This window comes from Asparagus officinalis, chromosome 8 (assembly GCF_001876935.1).
Source record: "Asparagus officinalis chromosome 8, Aspof.V1, whole genome shotgun sequence".
In the NCBI taxonomy this organism is placed as follows: Eukaryota; Viridiplantae; Streptophyta; class Magnoliopsida; order Asparagales; family Asparagaceae; genus Asparagus; species Asparagus officinalis.
This window is the reverse complement of record NC_033801.1, coordinates 11,186,398-11,197,583: the sequence shown is the minus strand read 5'-3', so window position 1 is coordinate 11,197,583 and position 11,186 is coordinate 11,186,398.

Here is an 11,186-nt window from a genome sequence, read left to right as displayed (position 1 = left end):
CACCGCCACTATCCTCACCGACGGAGCCTCCGCTCTCGGGGTCTCCTCGCCCTGATACGCATCCGCGAGAGCTCGCACGTTCGCTTGGATTCGCCGGCGATTGCCGAAAGGGGCTAGGGTTTTACAGCGACCGCTGAAGAAATTGGAGGGATTGGTCTTCTCCGTTCGCTGAATTGGGAGAAATGGGGTTTTGAAACGGAGCGGGGTTGTCGAGATTGAAATTGTTGCGGCCATTTTTTTTTTTCGTGGGATTGGGGATTGATGATGGTTTTCTTGATTTTCAACGGACAAGAAGAGACGAAGAGTTTTGTTTGGGCTTTGCTTTGCTTTGCTTTGCTTGGTGCTTTGCTGGAAGTCGCTGGACTCTTCAAGTAGTTTGTTACCTGTGTGCTTGGGTTTTGAGTAGGGGTGCAAACTGGTCCGGATTTATCCGGACCGACCGCAACCGTATCTGTTTAGAAAGCGGATATGGTAAGGAAAAATTGAAACCGGTCGGATATGGTTTCGGATACGGTTACAGTTTAGATTTTTTATCCGAATATGGTTCGGATACGGTTATCGGGTCGAAATTGCGAATACGGTCCGGATATCCGGATATTTGAAATGGGCTATATATATATATAAATTATAACATATATTGGGTTGGGTCAAACTCAAAATCCACAACCCGACCCGTTTAAAACTCAAAAAAACCTCCCAGACCCCAACCGATTCCCAAACCCTAAGCCCTAAACCCGATCCTCCGCCTCCCCAATTCCCGAAAGTCGAAACCCTAAGCTGGGCTCCGCCTCCTCCGCCGCGTCGGGCTCCGCCTTCTCCGCCGCGTCGGGATCCGCCTCCAAGCTCCGCAACCAGCTCCGCAACCAGCTCCACGTCCTCCTCCGCATCGAGCTCCGCCTCCGAGCTTCGCAACCAGCTCCGCGTCCTCTTCCGCATCTAGCTCCGCCTCCGATCTCCGCAACCAGCTCCACGTCCTCCTCCGCATCGAGCTCCGCCTCCGAGCTTCGCAACCAGCTCCGCGTCCTCTTCGGCATCTAGCTCCGCCTCCAATCTCCGCAACCAGCAACCAGCTCCGCTCCTCCTCCACGTCGAGCTCCGCATCCCTCCGTCGTTCAAAGCCTACAGTAACAGAAGTTACAGAACCCTTCGCCTTCACCCTCAATTTGGTATAATTCAAAACCCTAAGCCCTAATTTTTTTGTGCCCTAATTTCTAGCATTTGTTGAGTGATTTGAAAAACCCACAGTTCAAGCATTTGTTGTAATTTGCATCATTATATTTTTTGTTTGATTAAGTTCATAAATTTCAATGAATAGGTATTAGAATCATGTCGTCTAATCCATCAGTTCAAGCTTCTAACGAAGAACCCACAGTTGAACCGGCCACTGAACCCGCAATAGCAGAGTCTTCTAATAAAACAGAGGAAAAAGCTGAGAAAAAGGGGGGGAAATTAACTTCTAACGTATGGTTAGACTTTGAGAAAATTGATAGAGTTGAAAAGAAAATTGTCGATGGGAAAGAAGTTGAAATAAAAATCAAGAGAGCGAAATGTAAACATTGCTTGTTTGAATGTGATGGACGTAGTTCAAGAGGGACTACACACATTAGAAATCACATTATGAAGTGCCCCAAAAAGAAGAGACCCGGTATTAGTCAACAATTGATTCAAGCTACTATAAAAAATGAAGATGGGACTTGTGCACTTAGTAATTATCATTTTGACAATGAGAAGAGTCAAACTTTACTTGCAAAAGCTATCATCGTCCATGAGTATCCTTTTAACTTGGTCACACATGACTTCTTTCTACAATATGTGCAATCTCTTCGTCCAAATCACAAGGTTCCAAGTCGTGCACAAATCACAAAGTTATGTATGAAAGTTTATGATGAATATAAAAAATCTTTATTTGATTTGTTTGCCACATCTTCCATAAGGTTGAGCTTGACAATGGATAAATGGACATCATCTTCACAAAATTTGGCATATTTGTGCATTACCGCTCACTATGTTGATGAATCTTGGAAACTTCAAAAACGTATTATTGGTTTCATTAAAGTCCATAACTCCACGGGGAAGGATATATGCAATGTTTTAATCACTCGTTTACTTGATTGGAAAGTTGATAATAAAGTTTTGTCAATTACGGTAGATAATGATAAAGCTAATGATGTTGCCGTTAAAATTGGGAAAGAACGTCTTAAAAAGTATCTACCTTGTGGCGGAATCTTTTTTCATGTGAGATGTGGAGCACATATTATAAATCTTATTGTTCAAGAGGGGCTTAAAATTATCACTAAAGCTATTGAAAAAGTAAGGCTTAGTGTTAAATATGTTACATGTTCACCGAAGATGGAAGAGAATTTTTATCATGTTGCGAAGCAAGTGAATGTGGTTGGAGAAAAATGCTTAGCACTTGATTGTTGCACAAGATGGAATTCTACTTATTTAATGTTGATGAATGCTTTAAAGTACAAAGTTGCTTTTAATAGATTTGAACTTAGCGACGACAAATACATTCATTGTCCATCGGAGGAAGAATGGAATTATATTGATACTTTGAGTAAATGTTTGAAACACTTTTATGATGCAACTATTCTCCTTTCCGGTAGTATGTAGATGATACAATTGTGGCAATGGCTTTTGCAATGAAAAGAAAATTTGATAAATATTGGAGCATGTGCAATAAGATTTTTGCGGTGGCTACTTTTCTTGATCCGATGTACAAAATGATTGCAATAAAATATTACTTTAAGGAGATTTATGGCATGGATGGTGAAAGGTGTACACTTGAAATTTTAGATGTCATCAAAAAGTTACATAGAGAGTATGCATCTCTTGATGAAAAGCAATCCAAAAATGATGAAAATGCTTCAAGCTCACAAGCAAAGGAAGTAGAAAGAGTTGGTGACAAAAGAAAATCTAGATTTGCACAATTGTTGAAACTATTGAGAAAGAGCCTACAAAGACGGATTTGGATTTATATATGGAAGAGAGTATTGTCCGATGCGAAGATGAAACAACGAGGAAATTTGATATATTAGATTGGTGGAAATCAAGTCTTGGAAGGTATCTTATACTAGCAAAAGTTGCAAGAGATGTTTTGGGTATACTGGCTTCAACCGTGGCTTCCGAGTCGGCTTTTAGCACCGGGGGGCGTGTGATTCATTGTTATAGACGTCGAATGACAACGGATACGATAGAGGCGTTGATATGTACACAAGATTGGATTAAAGCAGAGAAAGGAGGTAAATTTATAAATTTTGCATAGATTCTGTTATATTTGGTTAATTGTACATTAAATGATTGTATGTTTTATTCTAATAATTTTTTTGTAGTTACAAAAGTGCAAATTATGAATGATGATGCTCTTGATGTGGTTAAGCTTTCGGATCACAACGACTCGGAGATTGCCGAAACATTTATAAAAGCACCCATAGGTTTGTTATTTAACTTCATAAGCATATGATTTGAAATTTATAAATTTTCACATATTTAACATGACAATTGCTCTTTTCATTTTTTCAAGGTGACATCGTGGAGGTCCTTGACTCGGATGATGAGATTTGATATTTCTCTTGCATTGATGGGTCTCATCTTTTGGTTTATATTTTCTTCTCAAGAATATGATTGTCTTAGTTTGCATGCTTTTTTGCTTAGGGAACTATATTATAGAACTTGTGGGTTTTTAATATATTGTATGTGACTTTGCTCATGTTAAGTTTGTATGTGACTTTATTTCCGGATTTGTGGCTTGTTATTTATGGATTTGTGACTTGTTGTTTCTGGATTTGTGACTATTATTTTTCGAATTATGACTTTATTGCGTGTTTTTTGTCAAGAACATTGTGATTTCATTTTATTTTCCTATCCGACAATGGATTCACATATCAATGAAGTTTAATGTTCTGGAGATGTATCTTGATTTCTCGGGTGGAGATTCCTTTCTCCAAAACCCCCGATTTATTATTCTTCCAGCTTTGATCAACTCTGGATCTCTTCAAGTTTTGAAGCTGGCAAAATGTAATATACCCGATGCAGATTCTATGGCTCTTGGGAATGATGATGCTCTTGATGTGGTTAAGCTTTCGGATCACAACGACTCGGAGATTGCCGAAACATTTATAAAAGCACCCATAGGTTTTTTATTTAACTTCATAAGCATATGATTATCACATTTTAGTTATGGTATTCAATATTTTTTATTTTTTGTTTAGGGCCTTCTATGGTGTTCTGAAGTTTGTCATACAAAATAACAACAAAGTCTATGAGGTAACTTGTTTTACTTGTTTACTTTGCGAGTTATTAAAATCATATATATTTTTTGTCATATCCTAGTCATATCTATTTCCCAAATATCCGTTTAGTATCCGTATCCGAACCGTATCCGTCTCTCTAATATCCGAACCATATCCGTTTCCGTTTAATGCGGATATGGTAATGTTTTTTTCTTACCGATGAATATCCGAACCGTATCCGTATCCGTTTTTAGAAAGTGGTTATGGTTATGGTAATGGTCATATCCGAGCCGTATCCGAACTGAATGCACCCCTAGTTTTGAGGCAAGAGCAGAAATGATTAGTCACTGTCTTAATTACAATTATTACATTTTGTTATGTTCTTGAAAAAATCATACAGATATTATTAAGATGATAAACACAATATCCATATCTTACAAAATGGACAAATTTTCAAAACAGACCACTTTAGGTTTTTATTTGTAAAAAACGACCGGTTTTGAAAAAAATTGTAAAAACCGACTTGTTTTCAGCCAGGCGCTGAAAACAGGTCAGTTTCTGTTAATATTTTTACGAAAAGTTTAGTGTATTTTTAAACTTCATGGGAGTTGAACTCCTGTGAAGTTTAATTCCTTCATAAATCTTCACGGGAGTTCAACTCCCGTGAAGATTTATGACATTCTCACAACGCCCCCAGCTACGTGAAGTTCGCGTGGAGTTGGGGCTAAAACTCCACAGGAGTTGAACTCCCGTGGAGTTACAGGCGACATTTCCCAGAGAGTTGTCTCTGGGAAATTGAGACTGCAACTTCACGGGAGTTGAACTCCCGTGAAGTTGCAGGTTATACAAAACATGCACAGCCTGCTGTGCATGTTTTGTATACGTACCTGTTAGCATCGATATATAAACCAATTTATTTGCAAACAACAACTACAGTAATATATGCATGATTCAACCATGAATTAAACACGCACGATTATATATATGAACAATAATTGATCATTTCAAGTTTTGTATTTGAAAATTCATAAAAGTTACAAATTTTAACAAAATAAGTTCAGATACAACCCAATATAGCTCCTCTCCTTCCTCTCCCTCTCTTCCCCCTCCCCCTCGCTCTTCCTCGCCCCCCGCCCTGATGAGCCTCGACTATCTGAGTATCCGACTGTGTATGAGGCTGAGAAGTGCCATTCCATCAGCATACGAAGTGCCGACTCCATCAGCATATGAAGTGCCGGCGTCATCGTCACGTGGCCGTCGGCGCCGAGTGTATGCTGAGCGAGACCTATCCTCACGGCCTGCGAACTCGTCGACGTGAGTCTTATGGAAACACATGCGCTATGCTCTTCTTGATCCTGCTGATGAGCCCTAACGCCACCTGATCCTGGATCTCAGTCACGTGCGCATCAATATCAGCATCAATGCTATCTAAAACACGGACCTGCGAGGTAAATAATTTATTAAGTACCAACTCAATTAAAAAATGTTATAATTTAGCTTAGAAACTTATGTAATCTCTCTCGTTCAACCCGCTAGGGATGTAACGATCTGTCGGTGGGCGTGGCATGTGTCCAGCTGACGGCTGTGGGTCACGCGTGATCCATCTACGGGTGATATCCCAATACCAACGCATATACTAGTCAATAGCTGTGGGCCTTGTATACTGTATGAAATCCCACCTGTGAACCCACCTGTCTATGTAGGCCGCACGGACTACGGCCCAGTCAGTACGGTGCGATGTAGGGCGCCGCCAACGATCGATCTGCTCGACAAGATCTGGAATATGTTGAGAGAGCGTAAACTGCCGTAGTACACGGTCCGGAACATGCATCTCCACGATCTCCCAACAGATCAATGGAACTATGGCTCTCCACAAGTCGGGACTATCTCGGCATATTGGTGCAAGAGAATGCATATCGAGCTCCGACGATGTATATGGTCTCCACTTGAACTGAAATAAAATGAAACATTTATCAGTATCATACATAAAAACTATAATATTCATACTTCTTGAGTTTTATATTTACATGTTCGTGTTGGAGGCCATCAAGCTCATTTCGATAAAACTGACGGTGACGTGTCGCTAATCCATACTGAGCGTATCACACGTTATACCTATATGCAGAATAGTGAATATATAAGGAAAAATTCAAAACAAATGAAATTTGTGTACAATTATACCTGTAAGCCAAAGGATACTACCCCTCCAGGTCACGGTGCGTAAGTAAAATGGATCGTCCAATATGAATGCGCTCCCATGACCAAATCTATATCAACGTGCAGCATCCCTTGAATTCTTTATTTTGCATCAGAGATACTCTATCCAATTCTCAATACAAGTATGCCAACACCGTACTGCCCCACGATAGTGTGCCGCATACACCGAAATCCTCCAGCAGTGGTAGCCATCGTGCATGTACGAGAGTCTTGCTCGCATCTGGAAATAGTACGCACCCTATCATGTGCAATATGTACGCACGAGCATGAAACTGGAGTGTCTCAATAGGGGCATCCTCTGGTATATCACCTTGAAATGTCTGACAAAGCCACGACAGCTTCATCGTACTACTCCTCAAGTCGGGAACCTGGCCAAGAAGCGTAGCACATACCTCCGGCCAATTACGATCATCGGTGCCCGTAACTACCGGTCCATCGATCCGGAGTCCAAGTATGACGGCCACGTCCTGTAAGGTAATGGTGCACTCCCCTATATGCATGTGAAAGGTGTTGGTCTCTGGCCTACACCTCTCAATAAGTGCAGTGATGAGCGACCAATCAAGCCTGATATATCGGATCGTCGAACACTCCCGAAAATCGGCATGACCGATCAGCACAAGTACCCTCTCATCCTCAATGACCCAAGCCGAATGACTTTGGGAATGCTCGACCATCGTGATGTCTGGTACGGGCTGCACATAAAACAAAAAATGTTTAAGTATATTCATACCAAAATTTTAATAAATCAAAGAAATATATATAAAATTTAATCGTATTACCTGTCCAGAAGACGAATATCTTTCGGCCTTAGATCAAGATCCTCCCTCAGATGCGGTAAAATTAATCGATATATGAAGGAAGTGGATGCATTCTTGTTATTCATCTCTAATCGAGGATTGCTACAAGTGTGGAGTCCGTTGTATGTCGTGATTTTGAATTTCCCGCCTACTCTTACACCGGAGCGTGAATTAAGCTTCCACGGACATTTCGCATTACCGTCGTAGTGTCCACCAATATCTTCATCATCATCATCATCTTTGTGATAGAAACAAACCGCATTATAGCTTGTAGTATTATTTTTGGTTGGCCTGAACTTCACATTTTTTGCAATGGAATATGTGCGAAGTGCATCGATCAATTTCTCCTTACTCTCGTAAAGATCTCCCTTCATGAATGAGAAGTCCTCGGCCTGTGTATTAACACCGATTTTAGTGTCAATAGGAACACTTTCCATCACGGAGTTATTAATCCATTCATCTCCTTGTAGTTCATCGGGCGGCGGATCCTCTAATACGACATACTCATTATTAGCATAACAACCGTCGATATGTTGGTTTTCCCCACCATCGCGATCTATCAAGGTCATGCTATTAATTTGTAATCCCTCCTCTTCGTCATCATTCTCTGATTCGACACTTGTATTATCTTCTTGAATTCCCGTGTTAGTATCGAAAGCATTTGAAGTGCCCACGAACGAAGGACCGCTCATGTATTGTGATTGTGTCCAACATGGTTCTTGTTGAGGAGATAAAAAGCCTACAGAATCAACTTCAGGGTCCTCTAACATGCGGGAATACATTCCTTCGTAATTCAACGATTTGCCCAAATCCCTCTGATGTTTTTCAATGAACAATTCGATCGAACGCTTCTTGTCGTGTAAGACATGAATAAGACTTATATCGTAGTCACTTGATATTTGAATGCCACTTGTTATGTTCCCCACATCAGGATAATTACAAACCACACTGAGGTGATACTCACGTGAATTGGTTAATGTAAGTTTGTGTAATTTATTAACCAACTCATCGAAAGTACACGATTTTGTTATGAACAACAGTCTTGTCGCGCTGCCTTCATATACGGACATATTATTTTTGAGGTAATTAATCTTCCCATCATAAGAACAAAGAATTACGATTCGATCGTTCATCGTTACCTCTGAAGAGTGAAAAATTCAAGATCAATATTACACGAAATTATTTAATTATTGATTGTTACTAATTTTTACATTTTTGTAGTAACACTATTTTTCACATTAATTGATATTTTCACCTCTAAATACACAAAATTATTTCATTTTTCTTCACAAAATTCATAAATAATTCACAATTAAATTCTAAAATCTAATTCATGTCATGCATATGTAGTAACACTCATTTCAACAATTATTGATAATTTCCCCACTAATTACACAATTTTTTTTAATTTTTTCTTCACAAATTTCATAAGTAAATACTAAAATCTAATTTTTTACATATAATCACCATGAAATACTGAGAGTATACAAAAAATTAAGAATACAAATTTTTTAAGGAAGAATTTACCTTAAAAATGGAATGTCATATCTAGATCGACGGTCGGAGATCTGAGCGCATTTCCCAGAGAACAACTCTCTGGGAAATGTCGCATGTAACTCCACGGGAGTTCAACTCCCGTGGAGTTTTAGCCCCAACTCCACGCGAACTTCACGTAGCTGTGGGCGTTGTGAGAATGTCATAAATCTTCACGGGAGTTGAACTCCCGTGAAGATTTATGAACAAATTAAAGTTCACGGGAGTTTAACTCCCGTGATGTTTAAAAATGCACTAAACTTCACGGGAGTTCTCCCGTGAAGTTTCGTAAAAATATTTATAGAAACCGACCTGTTTTTAGCGCATGGGCTGAAAACAGGTCGGTTTTTATAATTTTTTTCAAAACCGGTCGTTTTTTGCAAATAAAATCCTAAAGGGGACAGTTTTGAAAATTTGTCCCTTACAAAATTGAAGTTGAAACCAAATCAGATATATAAGTAATCAATGATTAAATTTTAAAGGGTGGAAAATCCTAATCTTAGCTTTGACTTGAGGGACTACCGGACTACGAGTGGGGGGGGGGTTGCTAGAGTTTACAATTGTACCCCCTTAAAAATACATGCGACTATTGATATTTTCATATCCCTTACATGTTTGGTCAACATATATGCAAGACATGTAGAAACGACCAAAATGGCGAAAAAGTACAGGAAAAACGAAGCTGGAGACATTTTAGGTGATGGCTGGTCAACCGCGGGCTTAGGTCCGGTCGATCAGAAACGTGCACGGAACAGTGTCTTATAATCATGTTTTGGCTGGTCGACCGACCATGTATGTGCGATCGACCGAAGATGTGATCCGGTCGACCGACCATGTCTGTGTGGTCGACCAAAGATGTGCTCGATTACAGGGTAGAATTTCGATCTTCTGGCCGGTCGAGCGAAACATCATGACTGGTCGACCGGATTGCTGTTATGGGCCTGGTTGGTTTTCCCCAATTGGTTTTGGATTCCTATTTGATATAAATAGGAACATGATGTTTCTAGGGTTAGATGAGACGTTTTTGAGCAGACTTTGAGAGGGTTTTGAGCAGACTTTGGGAGAGAAATTATGAGAGATTTGAGAGCTTGTTTTAGGGTTTTATTTGTGAGATTTTGTGTAATTGTAAACCCTATTTGTACTCTCTTTCTCCCTATTAGTGATATCTCCTCCCTCCTTCCCCCGTGGACGTAGGCACATTGTCGAACCATATAAAATATGTGTCTTGCATTGTTTGGTTCTTGTTTTAACTATTGGTTGTGATTCCATCTCGTTTGTGTTCGTGTTCTTTCGGTTCCGCTGTGCACAACAAGTGGTATCAGAGCTTCGGGTTTGGCTTGGGGCTCGTTTGGAGGATTCTCTGTAGGATTCTTGTTTGAAGAGATTTGGTTATCAACTTGGGTGAAGCAAGTACATCGGGATCGTCTCTTTTGAAGGCGATACAAGGTTTGAGCATCAATGACACTAAAATTGATGTTCGAAAGTTTGATGGCAAGATAAACTTCGGTTTGTGGAGGTGTCGGGTGATGGATGTGTTGGATGCCTAGAATTTGGAGGAGACTCTTGAATTATAAGAGAAATCCGCTGATATGAGGGAGAAGGTTTGGAAGAAGGTTAACAGCAGAGCATGTGGAGTTATTAGGTCATGCTTGACATCGGATTTGATCTATGATGTGATGAACGAGACGTCAGCAAAATGGTTGTGGAAAACACTCAATGACAAGTACTTGACGAAGAGCAATGAGAATCGGCTTTATTTGAAGAAATGTTTTATCAATTCAAGATGAAGAGGGGAGTTTCCATTAGAGAGCAAATCAATAACTTCACAATGTTACTATCGGATATGGCCAATGTGGATATCATAGTAGAGGATGAAGACAAGGCAATATTGTTATTATGTTCGTTTCCAGATAATGATTATGGTACTTTTATCCTTACTATGATCAATGGTAGAACCACTATCAGCTACAAAGAGGTGACATCAGCATTGGTGAATTATGAGTTGAGGAATGAACCCTCCGAGAATGCATCGGGAAATGCATTGTCAGTGAGAGGTCATAGTCTAAACCGCCATCCATTCAATCGCTCAAAGTCGAAACAGAGATGTGGCCATAGAAGTGTTGGTAGGAATTAATGTGCTTTTTACAAAGAAGATAGACATTGAAAGAACGAATGCCCAAAGTTGAAAGATCGAAACGGGAAGAATAAGGAGAAAGTCGTACAAGCTTCAGAGGTAAATATTGCCAAAGATAGTGGCGACAATTCAGATTCAGATTCTTCGGACTACTCATGTCCAGCACTACCGTCAGTTTGCTACTCTACAGAGTGGATGTTAGATTCGGGTGATACATACTATATTTGCCCTAGGAGAGATTGGTTCTCCAGCTTGAGGAGTTAGAAAGAG